The sequence below is a fragment of the Vulpes vulpes genome, chromosome 4 (assembly GCF_048418805.1).
Source record: "Vulpes vulpes isolate BD-2025 chromosome 4, VulVul3, whole genome shotgun sequence".
Lineage (NCBI taxonomy): Eukaryota > Metazoa > Chordata > Mammalia > Carnivora > Canidae > Vulpes > Vulpes vulpes.
In genome coordinates this window covers 86,430,920-86,450,885 of record NC_132783.1, presented here as the reverse complement: position 1 = coordinate 86,450,885, position 19,966 = coordinate 86,430,920, and the positions used below count along the sequence as shown (strand labels likewise).

General features: G+C 40.3%; 1 pseudogene; it reads right to left on the bottom strand.

The window, feature by feature from the left end:
* Positions 1–273: 273 nt before the first annotated feature.
* On the bottom strand, positions 274–19,667 carry LOC112927819 (malate dehydrogenase, mitochondrial-like; annotated as a pseudogene).
* Positions 19,668–19,966: the final 299 nt, after the last annotated feature.

Genomic DNA, 19,966 nt, shown 5'->3' with positions numbered 1-19,966 from the left:
ACATTGCTGATGACGGGCCTGCTTGGGATATCAGAAAGGGCATGGGATCAATCAGATGAAAAAGCTTCATTGCCTTTTATTTCCATTCCTTGTCAGCCACCTCCTTGTACCACCACACCTTTATCTGGCCACCTCCTTCTACCTCTCCTGGCACGCCCTGCATGAAAGTAACTATTTAGACATCATGGCATCCTCAGATAAGGCTCCCCACTGGTTGTCTTCATCCTGGGATTATTTCCACTCTACCTGTGTGGTTAATATGGCTTAATCAGATCAACTACAGTCTCTTTGACTCCTCAGTTCCATCTTCTCCTTGACCTTTTTGCTCAAGTAACCTGCAATTTTCATGTATTCTGGGTCAACACACCGGTCCTTTCTCTTTGAATCTATTTCCAAGCTAGCAGCCAAGAGCACACGTTGAGAATCTGATAACCATGGAGATGGGATCGTTTACATACTTAGGATTTCCAGTCTCACTTGAGCCTATATTTCTCCATCACCCATTTCCTCATCTCAGGTCATTGCTTTCCATATTTCTATAGCAGCCCTTCACGAAGTTCAGTGTACGTGATAGCCAGTGGAGGGGCTTACAAAACACATTCTCCAGGCCCCATCTCTGGAGATTCTGACTTAGTTGATATGGGGAGGGGAAAGCTTAAGAACTACCAGTTCTAGCAAGCTTCCAGTTGAATATCATTCATGATATTAGCCCATGGGTCATGCCTTCAAGAGCACTAATAGACACTCCCTGGCATATAGTACATTTTCATGCCATTACTGCCTTACAGGATCTCAACGCTTTTCTTTCCCCACTTCAACAGACCTCCTGTACTTGGCAACAACAACAAAAACAACTCTAAAATTAACTGACCTTTTCCCTCCTAAAGTTATGTTCTTTCCCAACTCCGACTCCTACCTTCATGTGTCAGAGGAAATAGTGGCTTCATGGCTGGCTTCTTGAAGTAGATGGGTCAATGGGAGGTTTACAGATGAAGATCCGAGTCTGGTCTTCAGCTGACTTAGTCCATCATCTGCCCTCACCACTACAGAGAAACAAAAGCATGAAAGGTTAGGGACCTCCTCCTGCCCAGACCTCAAAACCTGACATGGCTGATCATTATGATCTTGACTCTTGAAAATGGGAATACGCATTACAATGGAATTGTAGCAGGAGCAAGGATCTTGGAGCTGCAAACCCAAGCTTATATATATACAAGCTCCATCATTGTCTACCTGCATGGCCTTTGGAGGTCACCTCAACCTTTTTCCTGAATACAATTTTACTGATTACTATAGTTATGAATGCTGGACCACAAATTCAGCAGTGCAAGCAACAGAATTTCCTTTACTTTTCTCCAATGTTTAGATCTTGCCATTTAGCTAGGGGCAAAGAGGCAATTTCCATCATTTCAAGGGTTTCCTTTTTCTTTTCCCTAAATTCTTGCTTTGTCTCAAGGACTCAATACAGTTCTAAGATTTGGGTTGAGGATTTCTGATCCTGGATTAGTCAGGACCCACCTACACCGACACCTGTGAGATGCCCATTCCCACCTGGTCCTTTCTGTCTGTCCATGCAGGTTGCCCTGTGCCAGAGCTTGTTCCTGAACCCAAAGCCTCATCAGGCTCACCCCTACCTGAGCTAGTTTCATGCCCTTTGTGAGTATACAGGGGTCAGTCTGCTGCTCCCCATCTCTATTGGTCTGGAAGACATTTGGGGCTCCTTAAGGCCTTTCCCCACTTTCCTGCCACTCTCAACTTGCATCCTTCCCCTGCTCTTGCTTCTTGCTGAGACAGGAGGAACTCTGTGAGTCTGCTGTGGCCCATCCTGCTGGATAGCCCCTGCACCCGCCCTTTCTGCTTCCCAGGGCTCTAACGATAAATCTGAGACACAACTCTCTTGGTTTTCAAATTCTCTTCTAAAGGTATTTACTTTTGAAAATTAAAGCCCTAGGCTCTTTAAAATCAAAAGGCCTTTTCTCCTACTTTCTTTTGTAATATTCATCCTATGGATTAATTAACTTGCCACATGGGAAAAGACTGATAGGTACAAAGAGACTGCAGGAAAAACGTCAGTTCATATTTCAAAACATCTTAACTGCCTATATAAAGTGGGATAAGATTATTTTTAGGCTTATGTGAGGACTACATTCCATCACACAGGTTAAGGTCCTAGCGGTGTCTGATTTGAAACATACTAGATGAATATGGGTTCTCTTCCCTTAGCTCCTCCTGGCTTTCTGACTGTGTGTTTTTTCCTCCATGGCTTTTCTCCTCCCACCTTTTCCCTACCTTTGTTTTATTTATTTTATTTTGTTTTATTTTATTTTATTTTATTTTATTTTATTTTATTTTATTATTTTTCCTACCTTTGTTTTAAAATCTAGTGGTTCCTCCTGGACAGCCACAGACATTTCACACTCCTCTTGCCCAGAACTGTACATGGTGTTACCTCCTCCCATTTCTCTTTCTTCTTGGATGTCCTAAGTCAGAAATAGCACAACATTCACAACCGTGCTTAAGAGGAAAACCTTCACACAAATCTCAGTGTCTTTCTTCTGTGCTAACACCTGGCACTTCTAACCAGCTCCCAGTCCATGAGTATTCCTCCATTTTGACCCTCTCATCAATTCTCACAGCCACTGGTATAGCTGGGGTCCTCAAAATATCATACCTCACATTTTATGCTCTGAACCAGCCCCCTACCTTCCTGCTTTAGGCCATCTTCTGACAATATTCTACTTATAATACTTAGTTGTAAGTTACTTGACTTAGTTGACTTACTTGATTATGTCACCTCAAGCTTAAGTATTTATGATGCTGCATTATTTCCAACAGGTAATAGCATTGAAAGGCCTTCACATCCGTCTTTCCTCCTCTCTACTGCTCCTCTCTCCTCTGACCTTCCCTCTCTCCTCTGATCTCAAATCAATGCTTAGCAGTGATCTTATAAAAGTAAGCTTGGGGGGATGGCCAACTGTGACATGGCACAAAAACTTTATTACTATTAAAAAATTAGGGTTTGGGTATATATAAAATTGTGTAAATATCATTACATAATTACACAAATATATATTATATAAGCATAATTATATATACTATATTATATACATAAGTCATGTTATGTGAATATATAGTATACATATTATGTATATGATATAATGCATATATAGCATATATATATAATTGCTTTCAAGAGACCTCAATCCTTTCCTTTCCCCACCTCTTCCACCTGACAACAGAAATGAAAATTACTGTGAATACAGATTTCTTTAACTTATTTTCTTATAAGTTACTTTCTTATATATTATATATAACAGTGTCTATATTATGTATAATATATTTAATATGATTGGATAATATATGTGATATATAATAAATTATATAGTAGTGAGTTTCTATAATAGTGTTGCATTCACAGCAGGTGAAAAAGGAAGAATAAAGAAAAAAAAAGGCTAACCTTAATATCCTATCCACATCATCATGATGTTTATTACATAGTCCAGTCCTTGGAGTAGAGAAGATCCTCAACAAACAATTCCTGAGTAAATAAATATCCCCTGGAAGGCCTTGCTGCTCTGCCATGCTGGGAGTTCATGTGAGATCATGGGTGAAGATCATGTGAAGATGGGTGGAGATCATGTGACACCCTCCCTTAAGCACACTGCTGCCCCGGAAAGCCCCTTTCCCACCCGAGCCACTCTGTCTTCCACCACAGTACTCATTTCTCAAGCTCAGCTTAAATATCAACTCTTCTGTTTAAGCCTTTGTTGACACTCTACATCATTTCTCCCTTCCCAGGCAAATGAATTGGTTTTTTGTACTTCTGCACTATTTGGTGAGGGCAGTTTCCAAGTGCTTTATTTAGCACTACGGATTTGTTATTTGGCATATGTATTATATCCTATTCCCTCATTACAAAGTGAGCTCCTCAAAAAGCCGATTTTCTTTGGATTCTGGCATCAGTCTGCATAGCAGACACTGAATTTTTGTTTGGTTTAGTTGAGTGGTGAACTTGAGGGCCAGAAGATGAAGAGCTGTTAACTCAACCAAACACATTGAGTAGGTTTGCCTGGGTTTTATTTTTAAGCAACAACACGGTGGTTTACCTTTCTAGGATTTTAGAATCATCTTTATCTAGTAATACATCCTTCCTCCTATTGACTCCTGTATCACAGGCATGGGGAAAATCCAGGTCTTTGTTCCCCAGGAATCCTGAAGGGAGAGCAAGATATAAATCTATGGATTTCTTGCCTTCAAAAATTCAAACACTCCAATGAATAAATATGCATTTGAGGACCCTTTGGTAAAACCAAAGCAGCATTATGGCGCAAGTAGCAGGACTATGGGAGATTAATTACAGAAGGTCAAGGAAATCTTGTCCTCCTGGCACACCAAATTTTAGAACATAGTGGGATGCCTTTCTGCAACCCTTCCCAAACATACTCATTTGGTTACAGTGTGTCGTAGTTCTTGAGACACATCTGCTCCTTTTTCCAATGGATGTTTGAAACATATGGTCCAATTTTTGAAAATAAACACATTTCCCTACCTATTTGCACAACGTTTTTGCAAAGACAAACTCTTCTCATTGTCAAATTTCCTACTTCTAGTTGGAGTTTATCTTGTTGCTTCACTGTAAACCTTTGGTTTCCATTTATGTCCCTCTAGGACCAAAAGAGAGAGAGAGAGAGAGAGAGAGAGAGAGAGGGAGAGACTCACTCCAGAAATTTGGAAATAAATTTTTCAAGTAGTTTGTTCTGACTCAACTGAAAAATTATTTCAACATCCCTGAGGTACCCTAGCCCCCCAAGGCTCTAACCACAGTCCAGCTGGTTTCATTTGCCAAATGTGGAAGCTAATTATTGAAGCCACATCCCCTCGATTTAATATCTTTTAATGGACAGCTAAAAGCTTGGCCATCACATCACACCTGCCATAATGTCAATCAGTTGGAGGAAAAAAAAAACATTTTTATGTCAATCAAGAAATCCTTGGGGATGTTGTAACCTGTTATGATGCATTACCCTTTGACCACTGTGACTTAAAGGTTCTAGCATCAAAGAGCACGTGCCAGAAATAATTAGAAACCAATCTTGATTGTATTCACATATAAATGAAGCATTAACTCTGGAGTGTTTATACTGTCTGGACAAGAAGGCTAGGGAGTCCATCTTCCTGGTACCACCATCAGTATCTCTCTTAATCAGAAGTAGTGGGTTGAGATTCAAAGCTATTGCCCTAACACTGCAGATACTTAACACCAATGTGATTACTATTATCCTGTATTAATGTCCTGCCACAAGTGTTAACAAGGCCAGTAGAGCAAACTGACTAATTTTCAATGCCCCTGGCACCCTGTGGTGAAAGAGATGGATTTTCCAGGAAACAACCATTGTGGAAAACAGCAATATATAGGGCTGAGGCTAGCCTTGCACATTTTAGTGGTTACAAAAATGTCTCCCCCCACCCCTTGTGAGTTACAGCTCACTAAGGTATGACACTGAATCACCTTATCTCTCTCAGTAACTGTTCTGTTGTGCCTTGCTCAGGGGCATTCATCTGAATGACACCGACCTCAAAATCGGAATTTGGGTCCTAAATCTTAAGCATGTGATATTTTTCTTTATGGGCTAGATTTCAGAGAGCCCAAAAGAAGAGAGAGAATCACCAGCACACACCTGACTTGCACGTGTTCACAACTCATCTTGGCCATTGCAACATCCTGTCCTTAGAATGACCTTACAGAAAAGGAGAGCTAAAGGGAATAGCTATGAGAATGAGAATGGCCGAGGAGTAAATAAAACAACAGGGAGGCAGGCAGGGGCCGTGGTGCCCAGGGTGAACCAGAATAAAACAAATTCATTATATTGTAAATTGTTCACACTATATGGGAGCCTATTATGAGGAGTTTGTGAGAACTGGAGGAGGGGGTGGATTCCCACAGTATCCAAGCCCGTTGATCACTCCCAAATCCCCAGAGACAAAGAAATCTAGCTCCTGATGGTTGTAGAGGGTGAGTGGAGAGTAGGTAAATTGAGGCCCGAGATACCCCTATTTATGGCGTGAAGAACATTGCAGGTCTTTTCACTGCATTTGGGCTGTGAATGCTTGCAAGTAATTTGCCATCCTGAGGGCCCAGGACAGAGCCAGGCAGAGTGTCTTAGTGCTCAGTATATTGCTGTCAACTTCAAGAGGATTGTCATGAAGTGTTAAGGCACTTTGCACGTAGTAAGCACTCAATAAATATCAGTGATTCAGTGGTTGGTTGTACAATCACCTCCTCCATTTAAGCTTCCTGCTCCACTACGGGAGCAGGAATCTACAATTCCAAGATGTATGAGCCTTGTCATCCTCACATCGTTGCTTCATTCATTCATTCATTCATTCATCGAATACTGACAGAGCAGTTACTATGTGCTAGGCCTTCCCAATCACATGTTCTGGAGTGGGGTAAAAGCTTTGGCATCAGATGGATCTGGGTTCAAATACTGACTGTGATATTGAGTGAGTTCCTTACTGTTTCTTTTTTTTTTTTTTTTGGGGGGGGGGTTCTTTTTTTTTTATTATTATTATTATTTATTTACGAGAGTCACAGAGAGAGAGAGAGGCAGAGACACAGGCAGAGGGAGAAGCAGGCTCCATGCACCGGGAGCCCGACGTGGGATTTGATCCCGGGTCTCCAGGATCGCGCCCCCAGCCAAAGGCAGGCGCCAAACCGCTGCGCCACCCAGGGATCCCGTCCTTACTGTTTCTGAGCTTGTTTCCTCATCTGCAAAGTGAGCACAAAAATAGTGCTTCCCTTGGGATATGTGAGGGTTAAACGAGCTTGTGTAGTGAAATATTTAGGACTGAGCTGAACACATAGTAAGCTCTATGAATGTAAGTGTCTTAAAGGCTCTGCCCAAACCGGGCATCACCGTCACCTCCTCCCCTGTCTTACATAGCTCATGTTAATTTTTTCTTCCCTGAATGCAATTAGTACTCATGATCTGTTTTGTCAAGTTTGGGTCTTGACTTTACATTTACACGGTGGTCCTTTGCTGGCCTATTATTCTGTGAATGCCTACTTTTGGCTTTTCCCATGGAGGAATATCATTGCAAAACACACTAGATCATGACCACATTATGAACTGGGGACTGAATCCAGACAGAGATCAATGCAGAGAAAAGCTCACCATCACCTGGGTAGAGTGAGGCTGAGGCTGTAGCTCTAGCCATCAAGTCTACATTAGAGCAGAAACAAAGGGACAGGAATAAGGAGGAAAGGGTATTGCCACAAACAACAAAACAAAGCTTTCCTGGAAATCTCACAACACAGTTGTGCTTGTGTCCCATTGGCCAACACTTTCACCCATGACCAGGCCTGCCTGGAAAGTAGATAAAGAAAAAGAGGTGGGAAATGGGGATTGGGGTCAGCCAGTCAACGAGTACTCCAAATTGTAACTGAAAATCTCCCTGTCTTCCTTCTGAGCTTGAAATAGTCTATCACAGAAACCACTGAATTGAGTAAGGCCAAGTTATAAAGACAAATATACTTCTTTTTGTTCATTTGTTTGCTTCATTTTTTCCTTCCTTTCTTCTCTCCTACTTTCCTTCCTTCTATTCCTTCCTTTTTTCTCCCTCAAAACCTACATGCCAGGTACTTCTCTAGGCATTGACTCTGCAACAGTGAGCAAGACAAACCCCAGCCTCACTCTCAGACAGATTTACCATCTAGTAGGAAAATATCTGTTTATCTTGCATATTTGCTTCTCCAGCTATTGGGTATATCACTGTGGGGGCACATGACAGGAACAACAAATCTAGAGTGGAGCATAGGTATGTACCTACATCTGAGAGGTCTGGGGGAAGAGGGAATGACCCAGGCAGAGAGATTCAATTAGCGTGATAGGGGATTTTTCAGTTCAGCCTGGCTGAAGCGTGAGAGGGGATTTTTCAGTTCAGCCTGGCTGAAGCTGAGGAGCTGAGGACATTGTAGAAGAGGGCAGTAGAGAAGAACTGGCTGTAGGAAACACAGGACGGGGACACAAAGGCCAAGTCATAGAAGGTTTTCTCAGGAGAGTGAAGTTTAGACTTTCACAAAGGAGCACTGGAATGCTGCGTTCACAGAAATACAGAATAGCCATTGCTTCTAGAAAGACCTTGATGCCTCAAGAATAGAGAATGGGAGACACCACAGTGGAAGACTGAAGAAAATCAGGGAGGCTGTGGCAGTGTTCTAGGCAGAAGATCGTGACCTAAACCAGCAGAGTGACAAAGTACAGGGAGAAGCGGAAGGAGTGTCTCTAAAGTCATGGACCAGTCGAGGGAGAGAGAAGTGTGTGGCCTCTAAGTGACTTCACACTCAAGAAGTTTTGTTTCCACCATCTTCATAAAGGATAGGAAAGTAGAAGTTACCTGCCCGCATGGCGTAGCGATGGTTACTACAGATGTGAATATATACATGCATTATATAATAGTATTTATTACCTAGTCCTTTGTGGAAAGGGTTCAACTACACATGGCACAAGTCATGTCTGGATTGACTGCATCTGCAAAGTAAAAGAAAATACAACTTCAGTGACTTACACAAACTTGGACCTATTTTCCTTACAGAGAGAGGTCGTTGTTGGTTCAAAGATTTCAGAGTAGGTGCCTCTTTTGAAGTTGTCCTCATTGTCACAAGATGGTTGCCATCACTCCATCCATTACACAGCCAAGGCAATAGAAAGATTAAGTGGGGAAAGCTGTGCCAATATTATGTGTCCTTATATCAGGAAAGAGAAATATTTTATGAAAAGATTTTTCCCAGAAGGCTTTTGCTTGTTCCTCATGGACACGGGCTACCCCTAGCTGTGTGGAAACCTGGTTGGCAAATAATGGTCTCCAGGACACCATAGAAAGAGCAAGAAAGGGAGAAGGGCACTGGGAATGGCTGTTCAGCAGCCAATCACCAGTGATTTGCCACCAATGCATTATAGGGGAAGCTGTGGAGGCAAGCATGTAGCAGAGGTCAGTCATAGTCATGAATTTTATGAAAGGTTTTCTGGGAAGCTACATTTAAGAAAATATATATGGTGACTATGATTCCCCCGACAGCACAACTGAGTGATTTGCAATATACTTGCATTTCATGGCCTTCGTTCCAAGTACTGTCACTCGCTTTCATGTCAGACACTCGAGTTGTTTCAAAATCACCAGGCTGGCCCACTATTAAATTACACACACGTGCACACACACAGACCCTTTAGGAGCCCCCAGTGAATGATGAGAAGTGTGCTTGCTCTTTTGATGGCTGTGGCATCAACACTATTGATTTGTTTGGGCTGGAAGTCTGGGGGATTCAAACTACCCTCTGCCTCAGTCCAAATTCCTTTAAAGCAGTTTAACACCCCTGGCATCATTTGATTCTCATGGCAATCTTGCAAAACAGATTTTGCCCACTATTTTAGAGAGAACTAACCCCCTCCCCCATGAAATGATTTGCTTGTGATCTGCTATTAGAGCATGGGGGTCAGCAGCCCTGCTTCAAAGAAGACTTTCTGGGTTTAAATCTTAAGTCCTTCTAATGCTTGATGACTCAGAAGAGTTTCAGGGTAGATATAAAGGAAGACCACTAAGGAATGAAGGAAGACCAGCATTAATGAGCTGAACTATAATTGTAGTTTAGGAAAATCTGGAAAAATGTCCTGTTTATCTCTGTGCTAACAAAGCACCCCAAAACTTAGTTGCATGAAACACCAATTCTTTTGCTCAGGATTCTGTGGTGACCACAGTGGGGATGGATGATATCTAGAGTCTCAGAAAGGAAGAATTAAATGTCTGTGAGTTACTCCATGGCCAGAGGCTGGATTCTTGTGAAGACTTTCACTCATTTGTATGGCTCCTGGGCTGGGATGACTTCAAGACTAGGCTGAAATGGAACTATAAACTTGAGAACCTATGAATGGATTCTCCATGTGGCTTGAGCTTCCTCACAACATGGCAACCTCAGGGTAATTTGACTTTTTAAATGACAGCTCAGAGTTCTGGGAGATTGCCTTCCAGTGAGCGAGGCAAAAGCTGAGTGGCCCTTTATGATGTAGCCTTGAAAGTCACATAGTAAAAAAAAAAAAAAAGAAAGAAAGAAAGTCACATAGTGTCACTTTCATCAAACTCTCTTGGTGAGAGCCATCTCAAATCCACACAGCTTCAAGAGAAAGGGATTGCTCTTGAGGAGAAACACGTCACAGGATTGGCGGCTGTCTTTTAAAACTAGTGTAGATGTGAATCCATATCAGTTACTTTTATTTTTAATTCATATTGAGTAGGAGAAACACATTCTACTCTCTTCACAGATCTCTTAATCTCTAAATGTATTTCTTCGGCCCTACTACTAACACTTACTAGCTGTGTGACCATAGGAATCTTGCTTAGTTTCTTTGAATCCCACTTTCCATGGCTTTAAAATACATATATGACCTCTCTGGGCTTCTGTGAGAAAAGAATGGGACAAGATATGCAAAGTACTAACCAAAGACTTACTCCACATTTACTCAACACAGACATCAAGCACTTCCTGTGTGCCAAGCTCTGCTCTAAGTGTTTCATGAAGATTACCTCATTTAATCCTCATACACCCCTATGATATGGACACTGTAATTATCTCTGTTTTAAGGATGAGAAAACTGAAGGGCAGAGAGGCATGACTTGTTCATGGTCACAAATCACATAAGTGGCTGACCTGGACTTGAACCAAGTAATCTGGCTCTAGAGTCCATACTCTCAACCACTCTGATGTGCTACCTTTCAGGAAATAATAAAGATGTGACCATGTACTTTCATATATAGTTTACTGAACACCCACAAGTAGCAGTGGGGGGATTCTGGTTTGTGCAAAGATATGTTCATCTAGACCAGGGGTCTGCAAACAATGACTGTGGTCCAAATCCAGCCACCCCCATTCATTATGTACTACCCAGGGCTGCTTTCCTGCTATCGTAACAGAAATGAATAGTTATGACAGAGACTGTACAGCCTGTGATGCTGAACATATTTATTTTCTGGCCTTTTATGGAAAAGTTTGCCAAGCTCTGCTCTAGACTTTACCTGCAGCAACTCTTTGTCCTGGATTTCTTGGAATTGCACATGTGCTGAACCTTTGCCCCGATTAATCCCTCCATTTAACAAGTTTTATTGAGGACCTAATGTATTGAGGACCTAATGTTGTTACAGATCCTGGAGAACTTGTTGAATACTAAGACATAGGGTCTTTGTCCCCAGAGAGTTTGTGTTCTGGTTGAGGGACATTAAAAAAAAAAAAATGAAACAGTACACAAAACCCCAAATGATTGCAGATTGTAATGATTGCTAAGGAAGAAATAAACAGGATAAATAAAGTTAGAGAGTGGATTTCTTAGATATAGAAGTCATTTTAGTTGGCAACTCTATTACTACAGCTAAAAGCATTCTAATAAGAAGGCACATGAAGAGGAGAAAGTATGAAATAGTCCTGTCTGAGAGAGGAATAGAAAGCTTTCTAGGAAATGTGGAAGAGTGGCTGCCGGGTGTGGAACGCCCACTTCAGGATGTGACAGGGAATTGAAAGTGAAGCTGGGCAGCCCTACAGTACATTTTTTTTTTTTTCCTTTTGCAATGTGAAGTAACCTGGGTGCAGATATGGGGAAAGCAGACAGTGGGTTCAACAAAAGTTGAGGTTTTAGAGGATAGCAATAAATAGAAATAAGGGGAGAGACAAATGGACAAAGTTCACCTGGAGACCAATTGTGGGGGTGGGGTTCACTCATTGTATTAAAACTAGGCATTTGAATGCTTTCAGATGGAGCACAGTCCATTTGGTTTGTCATACCCCTGCATGTTCTTGATGTGCTGTGTTTGCCAGTTTCCATCATTAATGTCTCTTGCCTGCTCCTGTAAGCTTCTGAGATTCCCAAACACTGAATTATAGTAGATGACAGACTCTTACCTGGATGAGGAGAGAATGGAAACAGAAGTAAGGGATTATGAGAGAGGGGTAGGATGTGTTAATTGGAACCTGAAGTTTTGATGAGGTCAGATGAGAACTAAGGGACTATTTAAGTGAGAGCTGGAAGCATAGAAAGTTTTCTTAAGAATGAAACATTAGAAATCCAGAATTTGAAGGTAGTAGACTAATGCTTGCAAGTTAGGGAGTGTGACACTGGGAGGGGGTAGCTGAGGTATGTGCTAAAGCTGGTACCTCAAATCAATGGGGCCAACTTAGACTTGTTACATGGCACCGGGACAGCTGAGTAGCCCATCCATGATAGGTCAAATTAGATCCATACTTAACAGCCATACACAAGAATGTCTGCTACACAAAGTGTTTCTTTGTATCAGGATTCAGATCCAAAGAATTTCTATATTGTGATAGCTTCGGAGTAAGCTGTCAGAGAAAATAACAAAATATACGTGGTAAGCATGGAAAAGTCAGAAAGGATAAATCAGAAACTCATTGACAACATAGCGAATAAAATAAGAAGTCACTAGTCCATATTGTTATTAATAATTAGTTGAACACATTTTTAAAAATGGGGAGAAGGGGATATTTTTTCTTACAGTTGAATTCCAGGCAATAAACATAAAAGGAATGATGGAAATAGAAAATCACCACAGTAATGATCGTTTCAGGTAAGTATCATCAATGAATACTAAGACTAGGGATGGGGACAAAGGTGGGCTGACAACAAACAGGAATTTTAAGCACTCTTGAAGGAAATTCCCCCAGAGGACTAAAAAAAAAAAGAAGAAAGAAAGAAAAAAGAAAAAGTGAGATAATTGGCCACATCATTTTAACAAAGTGATCAAAGTCAGTATTACCAGTTGTGGGACAAATTGACTGCTAAGAATTGGTAAAGAAGAGATAAAACTTCTGAATTATGCACTGGGAAGGACACGACATCCCTTTTTTGTTTCCTTGCCCAAAATACATAACTTCAGTAGAATCAAAGAAATATCAAACAAACTCAAATTGAAGGACAATCTATAAAACAGCTGGCCAGTACTCTTTAAATCATCAAGTCATGAAAGACAAACACTGAGGAGCTGTTTCAGATTAATGGTTGTTAAGGAGACATAATTAAATGTCATGTGTGATGCTGGCTTGGATCCTGGACCAGAAAATGGACATTAGTGGGCCAATTGATGAAATTTTAATAAGATCTATAGTTTAGGTAATAATATTGTATCAACACTAATTTCTTCATTATGATAATTATACTATTGACATTTTCAGAATCTGGGTAAAGTTTGTACAGGAATCCTTTGTACTGTTTTGGCAATATTTATATAAGTTTGAAATGATTTTGAAACAAAAAATTAGAGAAACAAATTTGATTATTAAATTTTTGGGGGGTAAAATAAAAAAATTGGGGGGTATAGTAGTAGCATATGCTTATATATGTATGTATATACAATAACACTTTTTCTTTTTATTTACATAATTATGCCAGAAATAGCCGGATCTAGCCACTGGTTCCTTAATCATTCTTTTGATATGTAGCAGTTAGAAAAAATAAATGAAAAGTACTCTGTACATTCAGCTCTCTAAGCCGAATATACTCATTGTACCCTCTACCGGGATAATTATTGGCCATTCACTGATTTCTGGTCCAATAATTTATTATTGAAAGAAACATTACTCCTAATTGACTTATTTTCTTAAAATAATAATCTCATTGATGTCTATTAGTCAGAGAGGAATTAGTAAAGGCTCAAGATATCACCAAAAAGCTTTTCTTAGTTTTTTGTGGGTTAAACAAGTCAAACACAAGGTTCTCTCTTCAAGAGCGTTTTTCACGCCCATGGCAACTTCCTCTTGACTCCTTTACCTGGGTAAATGGGAGGGTCACAATTACCCAAAGTACATCAGATGTTTCTTCTTAGACACAGGGAGTAGCTTTCGTTATCATAGCTGCAAGAGACAAACTAATCAGCTAATGGGCTAGACTGGAAATTCCAAAATCTGGCTTAAACAGTTTCACCTTTTTAAAGAGCCCAATTCCTCTGAGCACGGGCTTTGCCCCTCCTGTAAACAATCCGCACTGGAACATTCCAGCCTATCACCACAGCCTGATCAATAGTTGTGCTGCACATAAAGTTATGTCTTGCAGGATGTCAATATTAACCTTTCAAGTGTGTATCTTTTATGATTTATTCATCAATAGCCCTACTAAATACATTTTATATTGGACGAGCAGTTATTTTTTACCAAAGAGGAAACTGACATTTCAAAGCTGACTACCTTCTGCAAAGACACTGTTTTCTGGAATCAGGGAGACATCTTGACGTCCTGGGCTGGTCAGGGTAAGGTGCGCTTTTGTAACCATCTTATGGGTTAGTATTTTTAAACGCTCCCCAGCACCTAAGATTATTCTGAGCATTGAGTAAATGCTCAATAAACACTTCCAAACTGAATTCAGCATGAATCCAAATATCACCAATTTTGTCACCAGTCAAAACTATTTATTATTTGTTAACTATTAATTGTTCAATGGCTTTTAAAATTTGCTACATGGCAGGTACTCAGTCCTCAGACAAATCTGGAAAGGTAGACTATTGCTATCCCTTTTTCTATAGATAAATAAGAATGGGTGTGGTAACATCCCCAAAGTCACTTGGCTAATGAAACCGGGAGAGCTGGTATTTGCCACCAGGTATAATAACCCAAAAGCGATGCTTACTCTATGCTGGGTGTGCCAGCATGGCCCACGGGGGGTGTAGAACTTAGAATTTAGGAGCCTTCCTAAGTACTTCATGTCTGTCCTGTAGTTAGAAGCAGCACGTGCTATTAATCCAACTAATCAAATAATCCAGTCTTCTATGGGCATTTCGGCCTTCAGTAACAATGCAAAATTTGAAATTTTGCCTGAGGCACCAAGAGAGCCATACTAGTTTCCTTTTGCGACAGTAACAACCAACCATGGTCTGGAGATGTGGACACGTTTGCAGGACAATTGATCAGCCTCCCATAGTACCATGGATATAAAATTTCAAAGTGAGTTGACACACCAAATGTAAATTTTCAAAGCAAATAATGGAGCTTGTCTCATGACTCTTTTTTTTTAAGATTTTATTTATTTATTCATAAGAGACACACACACAGAGAGAGAGAGAGAGAGAGAGATGCAGAGACACAGGCAGAGGGAGGGCAGGCTCCCTGAAGGGAGCCCTATGTGGGACTCGATCCCAGGACCCCGGGATCATAACCTGAGCCAAAGGCAGATACTCAACCACTGAACCACCCAGGTTCCCCTCTTTTTAGTTTCTTTTAATTATAAGTCAAGGCAATAGATATCTCTTTTTAAAAGTATCATACATATAAGTGAAATTTTGCCACTGGGGAGCACCTAGAGGGGTGATAGGATTCTAAGAGCTAGAGATCTGTGAGGAGCTCTCCTACAAACTAAGGAAAGGAAAGCCTATGGGGAAGATGTACACTTCTCTGCATCATAGGATTACAGTCAGGGGAGCCCCCCAACATCTGTAAGAGACATTATCACTTCAAAGTCCATTCTACCTTCCCTGTGAAGGAAGAAGAACCCTCTTCAGAAAAAAGTTAGTATCAGTTTACATCATCATTACTTTCATTATATATTTATAAAATAAATAGAATGAATGAACATAAAAGAGTATACTCAATATCATTAGTCATTAGAGAGATGGCAAATAAAACCGTTATGAAATACTATTACATACCCATAAGAGTGGGCAAAATTAGAACCGATAATGTCAGGTATTGGAAAGGAGGTTGAAAAACTAGAATATCTTATATCTGGGGATGCCCTGAATATCTGTGAGTGAGAGTCAGGCAGCCCTTACACCTGGCAAGGTTATTGGAAAGCTTCCAAAGAGCAGTTCCACTGAGATAAGAACAAAATATTTGGTAGATTATTTGGAAATATCTTATAAAACTAAACTCTATGTGCACTACTCTCAACCCAATAGAAATGAGAGCTTAAATGTCTCAGAAATCATAAACAAGAATAATCATAGCTGTACTTCAATACCCTCAGCTGGAAGCAACCTCTGTGTCCATCAAGAATAGAACGGTAAATAACATGTGGCAGATTCAGTCAATGGAATAATTCACAAAATGGGAGAAAACACACTACTGATACACAGGACGACATGGATGAACCTTGAGACATCATAAGGTGGATGATGTTAGACACAGAAGAGTACATAAAATGTTATTTCATTTCTATGAAGTTTAAAAACTAATATGTAGACATAGAAACCAGAATAATGGTTTCCTCTAGGAACTAGTGACTGGAAGAAAGTACAAGCAAGCCTTTCAGGATTCTGAAACATTCTATATCTTAATCTTGGTGATTTCCACACTTATTATCCATATGTAATAATTCATCAAATTGTAAATTAAAGATTTTTCCATTTTTTGGTGTGTCCTATATACCTCAATCAAACAAAACAAAATAAAACACTACTAGTCACACAAAAAAGACAGGACTATCTAATCAAAAAATCTAAAAGAAAAATAATACAAAAAAATAGAAACAAACCCATTGTGATTTGGGTAGTGAGGTCTTTACAGTAAATGCAATTAATTTGTTCAAGACAATAGAGATGAAGATGGAGATTTTTGCTAGAGAATCAAAATCTATACAAACTATGAAGTAAAATTTCTAGAATAAAAAATATGTTATCTGGATTTAGCTTTTAGCTATGATGGAGAAACTGATACTGAACTAACCCTCCCATTATTAATAAATATAGAAAACACAAAGTTTATAAAGCCCTGGGCAGTAGGGAGCACAGAACTGATTCCTGAAAAAGAAACAGGGGGATGCAGGTTCCACTTAAGGATGAGTGTCCTAGGTGTACATGAAAACCATGTTTAGGTCATGGTGCAGCAAGCAAAAGTCCTAACAGTTCAGGTAACTTGATGACTTGAGGAGGTAGAGAATAGAGTTTGGGGCCACTAAAGAATCTACAGTCTGTGGTTTGGAATGAGAAAGAAGGAAGTTGTACAGAGATAAGGTCCCAGAAGTGTCTATGGGAATTCCCTGGAACTCTATGTTTATGCCTGGGCTATACTTGTACAGGACAAGAAAACAGGATTTCCAAAAGGCAAGTTGACCAGAGATGAGAGTAGAACAGATAAAGGTTCAGCAGTGTGAGGGAACAATGGAAGTCCAGCCTGGCTGGAGTGGGAGGCATCCTTAACTCCTTGTTGACACCCCTGGTATTCAACTGAGATGCCAAACAGGCCAAACCTTAAGAATAGTAACCTATTCTAGAAAGCCTACGATAGAGTCTCCTTAACCAAGCTTAAAATGAAAACCTGATAAAACCTATAGAGAGGGCAGAAATTAAAAGGTAAGTCCTTTCAAGCTAAACAAAAACAACAAACAGGAAAAAGTGCGGCTTTTCACAAGTCTGCCTAAGAAATTGTAATAAACCAAGCCCACACAAATATAAGTTGAATAACAATGATTAAATGGTATACTTAATGGTATCTACTTTCTCCAGAGGAATATAATGAAATCTAGAGTCTCTCCAGTTCATCATTAACAACATCTAGTAGAGAATGAAGCCTCGTAGACATGAAAAGAAATCAGAAAGCTGTGGCCCATAGTCCAGGAAAAAAGAAACTATAGAAAAAACACAACTGGAAATTCTAGATGTGGAAAAAAAAAGAAACCTAAATGGAAAAAAAATAAAAGGACATTTCTAACATCAAATTAGAAATGACAAGAGAAAGAAACAAAGCAAGAAAGATAAGTAGAAATTATCCAAACATTAAAAAAGAGAAAAAAGAGTTGAGGAAAAGTGACAGTGCATCAGGATCCTGTGGGATAATATCAGCCCCAACTATGTGTAATGGAGTCTCAGAGGCGGGAAATGGTGACAATGAGGCAGAAAAATATTTAGAAGGAGTAACAGCCAACATTTCCCAAGTGTAGTTTAAAAAAAAAAAAAAAACATGTATTTTTATGAGATTCAGAAGACTCAGAAAACCCCAAGCAGGATAAACACACACACACACACACACACACACACACACACACGCGCGCCCTTAGGTACAACATAGTAAAATTGTTGGGTAAAATTTCAACAAAAATTTTGAATGCATAAAGAAAAATAAATATTTTACATCTTCACATACAAGGAAACACATGAATTAACATTGACTTCTTAGAAATAATGAAGGCCAGGAAACCATACAATATTGTATTTAAAGTGCTGAAATCAAGAAACATATATACAGTGAAAAATATCCTTCAAAAATGAATATAAAATTGTTGGATAAACAAAAACTGAAAGAATTTATCAACAGCAGACCTGCACCATAAGAAATGCTCAACAGTGTTCTTTAGACTGAAAGAAAATGATACCAGATAGAAATTCAAACCTATAGGAGTCTAAAAATAGTGCAATATGTGTATCTATTACAATGCTGCTTGCAAAGCAAGGAATTGGAATTGTGGTAAATGTCCAACAAAACACGTCATTTAATTTCATTGTCAATCTATTTAAGAAAACATAAAGGCATTACAAATGAAATTAAAGATCTAAGTGATATAAGAAAATGTTCATGATATATTACTTTTTTGTCTTTTTTATCCAATAATTTCTGAGAATACAGTGGGAAATCTTCCACTATGATTGTATGTGTGTATGTTTTTTGTTTTTTTTTAACAAAATGGAAGCCTGCTTTTATTGATGCACACATCGAGGGACCTGGGGTTGGAAGGGGCGGTGAGGTTCACATGACACTCGTGGTTAACGCAACAGAAACATGAGGGCAGGAGATGGCTTTGCAGGGACATGATGCCTTCATAAGTTAGGGAAACGGACTGCTAGCTGGCTGCCCTTTCATTACATGTTCTTCACAAACTCCTCTCTTTTTCTTTTTCTTTTCTTTTTCCAGGATCGAGATTCTTGATTTTGTGATTTATCAGTAGAAAAGGAAACGTTTAATACTGAAATCTAAACATACAGTACCTTTTTTTTTTTTTTTTTCCAGGTCCTCTCCCTTTTTGATGGAGGCCTTCAGCTCGGGATGGCTTCTGCTATCATCTTCTCTTCAAAAGGGGAGATCTTGCCAATGCCTAGATTCTTCTCCATGCCCTTCTCCCCCAGCAGTAACAGTGTGGAGAAATAGGCACAGTGTGCTTCCTGGGATTTAACAAAGAAACATTCAACATCTCCTTCCTTCCCGTTCATTGCATCCACAAGGGAGAAGACAAACCGGGCTCCAGCTATGCCACGGACAGGGTGGCAGAGCCTGCTCCAGCTTTGGCCTTCAAAGGAGGCCACCTCCGTGCAGGCCTCCTGGATCAGCCCAGTGATGGCTGGTCCTGGGGAAGGTCCACCTTGGGAGTGCACTGAGAGATCAGGGGGGTGATGGTCTTCCCGGCATGACCACCAATGACAGGAACATTGACTCGCAGGGGATCTAAACCCTTTAGTTCTGCAATGAAAGTGTTGGCCCTGACAATGTCCACGGTCGTCACCCTGAAGATTTTATTGGGGTCGTAAGCTCCGTGTTTCTTGAAAACCTCCGTTGCAGTTGCGATGGTGGAGTTGACCGGATTTGAAATGACGCAGATCATGGCCTCGGGGCAATGCTGGGCGCAGGCAGCAGTCGGCGTGGCCACAATTGAGGCATTGGTGTTGAACAAGTCATCCCGTGTCATGCCTGGTTTTCTTGGGGCATGGTTGGTTGGGGTGGGTGGGGAGCCGAAGAGCAGGCGAAGGAGCCTGGCAGCTGGCAGGTGACACCAACGACCTCCACCTATGTGTGTATGTTGTATACCTATATGTTCCTGATTTTTATATCATCTTAATTAATTGCTGCTTATTTCTATAGTTTCTTAAATTGTAAACTTTTTTATTCTTTTAAGAGAGAGTGCACAAACAGGGGGTGGGCAGAGGGAGAGGGAGAGAGAGAAACTTAAGCAGGCTCCATGCTCAGCACAGAGCCTGATATGGGACTTGATCGCAC